Below are 12024 nucleotides of genomic sequence, written 5' to 3' on the forward strand. Positions count from 1 at the left end.
TTAGGTCTTTAATCCATTTTGAGCTTATTTTTGTGTATGGTGTTAGGGAGTGATCTAATCTCATACTTTTACATGTACCTGTCCAGTTTCCCCAGCACCATTTATTGAAGAGGCTGCCGTTTCTCCACTGTACATTCCTGCCTCCTTTATCAAAGATAAGGTGACCATATGTGTGTTGGTTTATCTCTGGGCTTTCTATCCTGTTCCATTGATCTATCTTTCTGTTTTTGTGCCAGTACCATACTGTCTTTTTTTTATATATATTTATTTTACTTTTTATTGAAGTATAGTTGATTTACAATGTTAATTTCTGCTGTACAGCAAAGTGACTCAGACACATATATACATTCCTTTTTATATTCTTTTCCATTATGGTTTATCGAGTATATTAAATATAGTTCCCCATGCTATACAGTGTTATTATTATTAAATTTTTGTAGGAAATGACCAAGTGCACTCCTGGACACTCATCACCAGCCAAGCCTTAGATACCGCGTGGAAAGTAGGAAAGGGGTCAGTGACACTGGCAGTTTCATTTCTGGTGGGCACCCTCTGCTACTTCAGAAGGCTACATTTATATTTAGGGCACCGGCTGAAAAGGTATGTGGCTATGTCATCTTTAATTTTCAAAAATGCCCTTGCTGTTTAAAATAGAATTTTGATATTATCGTTCCCTTATCTTTTAGGTGGATTGGATATCTGCAGAGGAGATTCAAAAGTAAATATTTTCATGCATATGTTTCCTTATTTTTAAAGTGCAGAGAGGGTTCAAGAAGGGAAAGGAAAGGGAAAATTCACCACCTTGTATCTTTGATTTGGTCCAGGGAACCTCAGTGTGGAGGCAGAAGTTGATTTACTCAGTTATTGTGCAAGAGAATGGAAAGGAGAGACACCCCATGCCAAGCTGATGAGGAAGGTGTGTCTGTTTATACAGCTCGTGGTGGGTGGAGAATTTGTGTGTAAAAATCGGGAAATACGCATTGCATTCTGCTTTACGAAATGTGGCACCAAGAACAACTGTGGCTCTAATTAAAAGCCAAAGAGCTGCTAGACATTGCCTTCAGGCCTTTCACCTAGAGCTAGTGCCTTCGAGGACTTGAGTAAATTAGGCCCGTAATTTCAGGACACTTGAGCGTTGTACCCTTTTCAGCTCCCTGCTGACCAAGCCTATGAACACATCTGCACATGCAGTGGAGACTTCTGTCCTTGAAGGGATTCAGGCACCTTGACATAAAACATTTTGAGGATTTTTAGAACTTTCCATCAGACCAATCTTGGTAAATATTCCCAGCAGTGCTGTCCAACCTTGTCACTAGATATTCAGTCAGCCCTGGACCAGAAGGCTCTGTAGAACAGCCAGAAGTGCGTGCCATATGTCTTCACTGGAAGACCATAGAATGCACTTTAGGAAACAAGAGCTCAGCGTGGAATGAGTGTGGTTCAAAGCCAGCGTGGATGAGTGGACCACATGTGGGACATTCAAGTTATATTCCTATACGGTGTCTCTGGAGAAAATACCACTCTCTTCAAGTCTCGGCTTTTGTCCACTGCTCAGGGTGTGCATGGACTTCCTTTGGGTGCTGGCTTCTCTGTTGGACCGAACTTCATGGGAAGGACCCCAGGGCTAGGTGATGAGAAGCAGCTGGTGTAAACTGACGGTGGGGGTGAAGACCTGAAAAGCTGCGTGAATGTTCTGGAACTTCCCGTATGTGATTCCAAGTAGACACATTTATGACTCCCTGGTAATTAATGACCCACTATCCGCCAGCCACTTCTCTTCACAGGAGCATTCTAACTGTTTCTCAGCATCCAGCCATACGTTGGGTCCCTCTATGCAACTGCAGGCAACCTCAGTTCCATGTTCCCTCACAGCAACTCTTTGGTCTCAAGCAGCCTGAGAGGCTTGTCTGCTCACCAGCCAGGGCGGGCGGGGCTGGAAGCCGAGGCTCAGGCTTCGGTCGGAGCACCGGGGGAGGACTGGGGCTGGCGGCGTGAACACAGCCTGCAGGGGGCCAGTGCGCCACGGCTGGCCGGAGGGGAGTCCGGAAAAAGTCTGGACCCGGAAGAACACACGGCACGCCCCAGGAGGGTGCAACGTCACGCCGGCCTCTCTACCATACTGTCTTGATTACTGTAGCTTTGTAGTATAGTCTGAGGTCAGGGAGCCTGATTCCTCCATCTCCGTTTTTCGTTCTCAAGATTGTTTTGGCTATTCGGGGTCTTTTGTGTTTCCATACAAATTGTGAAATCTTTTGTTCTAGCTCTGTGATAAATGCCAGTGGTAGTTTGATAGGGCTTGCATTGAATCTGTAGATTGCTTTCGGTAGTACAGTCATTTTCAAAATGTTGATTCTTTCAACCCAAGAACATAGTATATCTCTCCATCTATTTGTATCATCTTTAATTTCTTTCACCAGTGTCTTATAATTTTCTGCATACAGGACTTTTGTCTCCTTAGGTAGGTTTATTCATAGATATTTTATTCTTTTGGTTGCAATGGTAAATGGGAGTGTTTTCTTGATTTCACTTTCAGATTTTTCATCCTTAGTGTATAGGAATGCCAGAATTTCTGTGCATTAATTTTGTATCCTGCCACTTTACCAAATTCATTGATTAGCTCTAGTAGTTTTCTGGTAGCATCTTTAGGGTTCTCTATGTATAATATCATGTCATCTGCAAACAGTGACAGCTTTACTTCTTCTTTTCCGATTTGGATTTCTTTTATTTCCTTTTCTTCTCTGATTGCTGTGGCTAAAACTTCCAAAACTATGTTGAATAAGAGTGGTGAGAGTGGGCAACCTTGTCTTGTTCCTGATCTTAGTGGAAATGCTTTCAGTTTTTCACCGTTGAGGGTGATGTTGGCAGTAGGTTTGTCATACATGGCCTTTATTATGTTGAGGAAAGTTCCTTCTATGCCTAGTTTCTGCAGGGTTTTTATCATAAGTGGGTGTTGAATTTTGTCAAAAGCTTTCTCTGCATCTATTGAGATGATCATATGATTTTTCTCCTTCAATTTGTAAATATGGTTTATCACATTGATTGATTTGCGTATATTGAAGAATCCTTGCATTGCTGGAAAAAATGCCTCTTGATCATGGTGTATGATCCTTTTAATGTGCTGTTGGATTGTTTGCTAGTATTTTGTTGAGGATTTTTGCATGTATGTTCATCAGTGATATTGGCCTGTAGTTTTCTTTCTTTGTGACATCCTTGTCTGGTTTTGGTATCAAGGTGATGGTGGCCTTGTTGAGTGAGTTTGGGACTGTTACTCCCTCTGCTATATTTTGGAAGACTTTAAGAGAGATAGGTGTTAGCTCTTCTCTAAATGTTTGATAGAATTCGCCTGTGAAGCCATCTGGTTCTGGGTTTTTGTTTGTTGGAAGATTTTTAATCACAGTTTCAATTTCAGTGTTTGTGATTGGTCTGTTCATATTTTCTATTTCTTCCTGATTCAGTCTTGGCAGGTTGTGCCTTTCTAAGAATTTGTCCGTTTCTTCCAGGTTGTCCATTATATTGGCATAGAGTTGTTTGTAGTAATCTCTCATGATCTATTGTATTTGTGCAGTGCCAGTTGTTACTTCTCCTTTTTTATTTCTAATTCTATTGATTTGAGTCTTCTCCCTTTTTTTCTTGATGAGTCTGGCTAATGGTTGATCAATTTTGTTTATCTTCTCAAATAACCAGCATTTTAGTTTTATTGATCTTTGCTATTGTTTCCTTCATTTCTTTTTCATTTATTTCTCATCTGATTTTTATGATTTCTTTCCCTCTGCTAACTTTGGGGATTTTTTGTTCCTCTTTCTCTAACTGCTTTAGGTGCAAGGTTAGGTTGTTTATCCGAGATGTTTCCTGTTTTGTAAGGTAGGATTGTATTGCTATAAACTTCCCTCTTAGAACTGCTTTTGCTGCCTCCCATAGATTTTGGGTCGTTGTGTCTCCATTGTCATTTGCTTCTAGGTATTTTTTTATTTCCTCTTTGATTTCTTCGGTGGACACTTCATTTTTAAGTAGTGTATTGTTTACCCTCCATGTGTTTGTATTTATTACAGATCTTTTCCTGTAATTGATATCTCATCCCATAGCGTTGTTGTCAGAAAAGATACTTGATACAATTTCAATTTTCTTAAATTTACCAAAGCTTGATTTGTGACCCAAGATATGATCTATCCTGGAGAATGTTCCATGAGCACTTGAGAAAAATGTGTATTCTGTTGTTTTGGGATGGAATGTCCTATAAATATCAATTAAGGCCATCTTGTTTAATGTATCATTTAAAACTTGTGTCTTCTTATTTATTTTCATTTTGGATGATCTGTCCATTGGTGAAAGTGGGGTGTTAAAGTCCCCTACTATGAATGTGTTACTGTTGATTTCCCCTTTTATGGCTGTTAGTATTTGCCTTATGTATTGAGGTGCTCCTATGTTGTGTGCATCAATATTTACAATTGTTATATCTTCTTCTTGGATTGATCCCTTCATCATTACGTAGTGTCCTTCTTTGTCTTTTCTAATAGTGTTTATTTGAAAGTCTATTTTGTCTGATGAGAATTGCTACTCCAGCTTTCTTTTGGTTTCCATTTGCATGAAATATTTTTTTCCATCCCCTTACTTTCAGTCTGTATGTTTCCCTAGGTCTGAAGTGGGTCTCTTGTAGATAGCAAATATATGTGTCTTGTTTTTGTATCCATTCAGCAAATCTGTGTCTTTTGGTGGGAGCATTTAGTCCATTTACATTTAAGGTACTTATCAATATGTATGTTTCTATTCCCATTTTCTTAATTCTTTTGGGTTCATTATCGTAGGTCTTTTCCTTCTGTTGTGTTTCTTGCCTAGAGAAGTTCCTTTAGCAGTTGTTGTAAAGCTGGTTTGGTGGTGCTGAACTCTCTCAGCTTCTGCTTGTCTGTAAAGGTTTTAATTTCTCCATCAAAGCTGAATGAGATCCTTGCTGGGTAGAGTAATCTTGGTTGCAGGTTTTTTTCCTTCATCACTTTAAATATGTCCTGCCACTCCCTTCTGGCTTGCAGAGCTTCTGCTAAAAGATCAGCAGTTAACCTTATGGGGATTCCCTTGTGTGTTATTTGTTGTTTTTCCCTTGCTGCTTTTAATATGTTTTCTTTGTATTTAAATTTTGACAGTTTGATTAAATGTGTCTTGACATATTTCTCCTTGGATTTATCCTTTATGGGACTCTCTGTGCTTCCTGGACTTGATTAACTATTTCCTTTCCCATATTAGGGAAAATTTCAACTATAATCTCTTCAAATATTTTCTCAGTCCCTTTCATTTTCTCTTCTTCTTCTGGAACCCCTATAATTCGAATGTTGGTGCATTTAATGTTGTCCCAGAGGTCTCTGAGACCGTCCTCAGTTCTTTTCATTCTTTTTTCTTTCTTCTGCTCTGCAGCAGTTATTTCCACTATTTTTTCTTCCAGATCACTTATCCGTTCTTCTGCCTCAGTTATTCTGTTATTGATCCCATCTAGAGTATTTTTTACTTCATTTATTGTGTTGTTCATCATTGTTTGTTTCATCTTTTGTTCTTCTTTCTAGGTCCTTCTTAAATGTCTCTTGCATTTTTGTCTATTCTATTTCCAAGATTTTGGATCATCTTTACTATCATTATTCTGAATTCTTTTTCAGGTAGACTACCTATTTCCTCTTGATTTGTTAGGTCTGGTTGGTTTTAATCTTGCTCCTTCATCTGCGGTGTGTTTTTCTGTATTCTCATTTTGCTTATCTTACCATGTTTGGGGTCTCCTTTTTGCAGGCTGCAGGTTCGTAGTTCCCGTTGTTTTTGGTGTCTGTCCCCAGTGGCTCAGGTTGGTTCAGTGGGTTGTGTAGGCTTCCTGGTGGAGGGGACTAGTGCCTGTGTTCTGGTGGATGAGGCTGGATCTTGTCTTTCTGGTGGGCAGGTCCACGTCTGGTGGTGTGTTTTGGGGTGTCTGTGGCCTTACTGTGATTTTCGGCAGCCTCTCTGCTAACGGGTGGGGTTGTGTTCCTGTCTTGCTAGTTGTTTGGCATAGGGTGTCCAGCACTGTATCTTGCTGGTCGTTGAGTGAAGCTGGGTGCTACTGTTGAGATGGAGATCTCTGGGAGATTTTTGCCATTTGATATTATGTGGAGCTGGGAGGTCTCTTGTGGACCAGTGTCCTGAAGTTGGCTCTCCCTCCTCAGAGACACAGCACTGACTCCTGGCTGCTGCTCCATGATCCTTTCATCCACATGGCTCAGAATAAAAGGGAGAAAAAGTAGAAAGAAAGAATTAGTAGAAGTAGAAAGAGAGAAAGAAAGAACGAAAGAAAGAAAGGAAGGAAGGAGGGAGGAAGGAAGGAAGGAGGGAAGGAAGGAATAAAAGAAAGGAGATGAAGTAAAATAAATTAAAGTAAGATAAAATATAATAAATATATTAAAATAAAAATATAATTAGTAAAAGAAAAAAAATTAAAAAAACAACAACTACAAAAGAAAAGGACAGATAGAACCCTAGGACAAATGGTGGAAGCACAGCTATACAGACAAAATCTCACACAGAAGCATACACATACATACTCACAAAAAGAGTAAAAGGGGAAAAAACATAAATCTTGCTCTCAAAGTCTACCTCCTTAATTTGGGTTGACTCGTTGTCTAAAGGAGGGAAGGAAGGAAAGAAAGAAAGAAAGCAAGAAGATAAAGTAAAATAAAGTTATTAAAATAAAAAATAATTTTTAAGAAAAAAAGTTTTTTAAAAATGGATGTATAGAACCCTAAGACAAATGGTGGATGTAAAGCTATACAGACAAAACCTCACACAGAATCATACACATACACACTCACAAAAAGAGGAAAAGGGGAAAAAATAATAAATCTTGCTCTCAAAGTCCACCTCCTCAGTTTGGGATGATTCGTTGTCTATTCATGTATTCCACAGATGCAGGGTACATCAAGTTGATTGTGGAGTTTTAATCCACTGCTTCTGAGGCTGCTGGGAGCGATATCCCTTTCTCTTCTTTGTTCTCACAGCTCCCAGGGGCTCAGCTTTGGATTTGGCCCCGCCTCTGCGTGTATGTCGCTGGAGGGCGTCTGTTCTTCGCTCAGACAGGATGGGGATAAAGGAGCCGCTGCTTCGGGTGCTCTGGCTTACTCAGGCTGGGGGAAGGGAGGTGCACGGAATGCGGGGCGAGCCTGCAGTGGCAGAGGCCGGCGTGATATTGCACCAGCCTGAGGCACACCGTGCGTTCTCCCAGAGGAGTTGACCCTGGATCCCGGGACCCTGGCAGTGGCGGGCTGCACAGGCTCCCCGGAAGGGGGTGTGGAGAGTGACCTGTGCTCGCACACAGGCTTCTTGGTGGCGGCAGCAGCAGCCTTAGCGTCTCATGCCCGTCTCTGGGGTCCGTGCTTTTAGCCACGGCTCGCGCCCGTCTCTGGAGCTCCTTTAAGCAGTGCTCTTAATCCCCTCTCCTCGCGCACCAGGAAACAAAGAGGGAAGAAAAAGTCTCTTGCCTCTTCGGCAGTCCAGACTTTTCCCATGACTCCCTCCCAGCTAGCTGTGGCGCACTAACCCTCTGCAGGTTGTGTTCACGCCACCAACCCCATTCCTGTCCTGGCGCTCCGACCGAAGTCTGAGTCTCAACTCCCAGCCCCTCCCGCCCCCGCGGGTGAGCAGAGAAGCCTCTTGGGCTGGTGAGTGCCGGTCGGCCCTGATCCTCTGTGCGGGAATCTGTCCACTTTGCCCTCCACAGCCCTGTGCCTGCGTTCTCCTATGCAGCTCCAAAGCTTTCCCCCTCCGCCACCCGCAGTCTCCGTCCACGAAGGGGCTTCCTAGTGTGTGGAAACCTTTCCTCCTTCACTGCTCCATCCCACTGGTGCAGGTCCCGTCCCTATTTTTTGTCTCTGTTTATTCTTTTTTCTTTTGCCCTATCCAGGTACGTGGGGAGTTTCTTGCCTTTTGGGATGTCTGAGGTCTTCTGCCAGCGTTCAGTAGGTGTTCTGTAGGAGTTGCTCCACGTGTAGATGTATTTCTGGTGTATCTGTGGGGAGGAAGGTTATCTCTGCATCTACTCTTCCGCCATCTTCCCGGAAGCCTCCATACCTGCGGTTTATGTCAAAGAGTGTTCTGCCTAGGTTTTCCTCTAAGAGTTTTGTATTATCCTTTCTTACTTTTAGGTCTCTAATCCATTTTCAGTTTATTTTTGTATATGGTGTTAGAGAATATTCTAATTTCATTATTTTGCATGTAGCTGTCCAGTTTTCCTAGCATAATGATGTACTGAAGAGACTGTCTTTTCTCCATTGTATATTTTTGCCTCCTTTGTCATAGATTAACCAACCAAAAGTGTGTGGGTGTCGCTGTGGGCTTTCTATCCTGTTCCATTGATCTATCTTTCTGCTTTTGTGCCTGTACCAGACTGTTTTGATTACAATAGCTGGGTAGTATGGTTTGACGTCAAGGAGCCTGATTCCTCCAGCTCTGTTCTTCTTTCTCAAGGTTGTTTTGGCTATTCAGAGTATTTTGTTTCCATACAAATTAAAAAAAATGTTCCAGTTCTATTGTAAAATTCCATTGGTAATTTAGTAGGGGTTGCACTGAATCTGTAGATTGCCTTGGGTGGTATGGTCATTTTAGCAGTACTTATTCTTTCAATCCAAGAACATTGGATTTCCATTTGTTTGTGTCATCTTTAATTTCATTCATCAGTGTCTTATAGTTTTTGGAGTACAGGTCTTTTGTCTCCTTAGGTAGGTTTATTCCTAGGTATTTTATTCTTTTTGATGCAAAGGTAAATGAGATGTTTCCTTAATTTCTATTTCTGATCTTTCATTGTTAGTGTATAGAAATACAACAGATTTCTGTGTGTTAATTTTGTATCCTGCAACTTTACCAAATTCATAGATGAGCTCTATTAGTTTTCTGGTGGCGTCTTTAGGATTTTCTATGTATAGTACCATGTCACCTGCAAACAGTGACCTTTTTACTTCTTTTCTGGTTTGAATTCTTTTATTTCTTTTTCTTCTCTGATTTCTGTGGCTAGGTCTTCCAAAACTATGTGGAATACTAGTGGTGAGAGTGGGCACCCTTGTCTTTTTCCTGATCTTAGAGGAAATGGTTTCAGTTTTTTCACCATTGAGAATGGTGTTGGCTGTAGGTTTGTCATACATGGCCTTTATTATGTTGAGGTAGGTTCCCTCTATGCCCACCTTCTGGGGAGTTTTTATCATAAATCGGTGTTGAATTTTGTCAAAAGGTTTTTCTGTACCCATTGAGATGATCATGTGGCTTTTATTCCTTAATTTGTTAATATGGTTACAGTTTTACTTCCTCCTTTCCAATTTGGTTTCCTTTTATTTATCTATTTTTTCTTCTCTGATTGCTGTGACTAGGACTTCCAAAACTATGTTAAGTAAAATTGGCGACAGTGAGCATTCTTGTCTTGTTTCTTGATCTTAGAGGGAATGCTTTAAGTTTTTCACTGTTGAGTATGATGTTACCTATGGGTTTGTCACATATGACCTTTGTTATGTTGAGGTAGGTTCCTCTATTCCTACTTTCTGGAGAGTTTTTTTTATCATAAATCGATGTTGAATTTTTTTTTTTTTTTTTTTTTTGCGGTATGCGGGCCTTTCACTGTTGTGGCCTCTCCCGTTGCGGAGCACAGGCTCCGGACGTGCAGGCTCAGCGGCTATGTCTCACGGGCCCAGCCGCTGCGTGGCATGCGGGATCTTCCCGGACCAGGGCACAAACCCATGTCCCCTGCATCGGCAGGTGGACTCTCAACCACTGCGCCACCAGGGAAGCCCTGGATGTTGAATTTTATCAAAAGCTTTTTCTATTTCTTTGGGAGGTAGGTCAAAAAAGATCTTGCTGTGAGTTATGTCATAGAGTGTTCTGCATATGTTTTCCTCTAAGAGTTTGATAGCTTCTGGCCTTACATTTAGGTTTTTAATCCATTTTGAGCTTACTTTTGTGTATGGTGTTAGGGAGTGTTCTAATCTCATAGTTTTACATGTACCTGTCCAGTTTTCCCAGCACCACTTATTGAAGAGGCTGCCTTTTCTCCACTGTACATTCCTGCCTCCTTTATCAAAGATAAGGTGACCATATGTGTGTGGGTTTATCTCTGGGCTTTCTATCCTGTTCCATTGATCTATATTTCTGTTTTTGTTCCAGTACCATACTGTCTTGATTACTGTAGCTTTGTAGTATAGTCTGAAGTCTGGGAGCCTGATTCCTCAGATCAGTTTTTCTTTCTCAAGATTGCTTTGGCTATTCAGGTTCTTTTCTGTTTCCATACAAATTTTGATTTTTTTCCCCTAGTTCTGTGAAAGATGCCATTGGTAGTTTGATAGGTATTGCATTGAATTTGTAGATTGCTTTGGGTAGTATAGCCATTTTCACAACGTTGATTCTTCCAGTCCAAGAACATGGTATATCTCTCCATCTGTTAGTATCATGTTTCATTACTTACAACAGTGTCTTATAGTTTTCTGCATACAGGTCTTTTGTCTCTATAGGTAGGTTTTTTCCTGGGTATTTTATTCTTTTTTTGCAATGGAAAATGTGAGTATTTCCTTAATTTCTCTTTCACATTTTTCATCATTAGTGTATAGGAATGCAAGAGATTTCTGTGCATTAATTTTGCATCGTGCTACTTTACCAAATTCCTTGATGATCTCTAGTAGTTTTCTAGTAGCATCTTTAGGATTCTCTATGTATAGTATCATGTCATCTGCAAACAGTGACAGCTTTACTTCTTCTTTTCTGATTTGGATTCCTTTTATTTCCTTTTCTTCTCTGATTGCTGTGGCTAAAACTTCCAAAACTATGTTGAATAAGAGTGGTGAGAGTGGGCAACCTTGTCTTCTTCCTGATGTTAGAGGAAATTGTTTCAGTTTTTCACTGTCGAGAAAGATGTTGTCTGTGGGTTTGTCATATGTGGCCTTTATTATGTTGAGGTAAGTTCCCTCTATGCCTACTTTCTGGAGGGTTTCTATGATAAATGTGTGTTGAATTTTGTCGAAAGCTTTTTCTGCATCTATTGAGAAGATCATATTGTTTTTGCCCTTCAATTTTTTAATATGGTTTATCACATTGTTTGATTTGCATATTTTGAAGAATCCTTGGATTCCTGGGATAAAACCAACTTGATCATGATGTATGATCCTTTTAATGTGCTGCTGGATTCTGTTTGCCAGTATTTTGTTGAGGATTTTTACATATATGTTCATCAGTGATATTGGCCTGAAGGTTTTTTCTTGTGACATCTTTGTCTGGTTTTGTTATCAGGGTGATTGTGGCCTATTAGAATGAGTTGGGGAGTGTTCCTCCCTCTGCTATATTTTGGAAGAGTCTGAGAAGGATAGGTGTTAGCTCTTCTCTAAATGTTTGATAGAATTTGCCTGTGAAACCATCTGGTCCTGGGCTTTTGTTTGTTGGAAGATTTTTAATCACAGCCCCATTTCTCTGCTTGTGATTGGTGTGTTTATATTTTCTGCTTCTTCCTGGTTCAGCCTCAGAAGATTGTGCTTTTCTAAGAATTTGTCCATTTCATCCAGGTTGTCCATTTTATTGGCATATAATTGCTTGTAGTAATCCCTCATGATCCGTATTTCTGCAGTGTCAGTTACTTCTCGGTTTTCATTTCTAATTCTATTGATTTGAGTCTTCTCCCTTTTTTTCTTGTTGAATCTTGCTAATGGTTTATCAATTTTGTTTCTCTTCTCGAAGAACTAGCTTTTAGTTTCATTGATCTTTGCTATTGTTTCATTCATTTCTTTTTCATTTATTTCTGATGTGTTATTTGTGATTTCTTTCCTTCTGCTAACTTTTGGGGTTTTTTGGTTCTTCTTTCTCTAATTGCTTTAGGTGTAAGGTTGGCTTGTTTATTTGAGATGTTTCTTGTTTCTTGAGGTGGGATTGTATTACTATAAACATCCCTCTTATAACTGCTTTTGCTGTGTCCTATAAGTTTTGTATTGTCATGTTTTCCTTGTCATTTTTTTCTAGGTATTGTTTATTTCCCCTTTGATTTCTTCAATTATCTCTTGG

At 40.3% G+C, this 12024-nt stretch overlaps 1 long non-coding RNA gene across 1 annotated transcript; it reads left to right on the forward strand.

The window, feature by feature from the left end:
- The first annotated feature begins 501 nt into the window (after positions 1–501).
- On the forward strand, positions 502–917 carry LOC115850487 (uncharacterized). The gene is made up of 3 exons (XR_004038409.2): positions 502–600; positions 687–718; positions 825–917. It is a non-coding gene; the product is annotated as an uncharacterized lncRNA (long non-coding RNA).
- The last annotated feature ends 11107 nt before the right edge of the window (positions 918–12024 follow it).

Source organism: Globicephala melas, chromosome X (assembly GCF_963455315.2).
Source record: "Globicephala melas chromosome X, mGloMel1.2, whole genome shotgun sequence".
Classification (NCBI taxonomy): Eukaryota; Metazoa; Chordata; class Mammalia; order Artiodactyla; family Delphinidae; genus Globicephala; species Globicephala melas.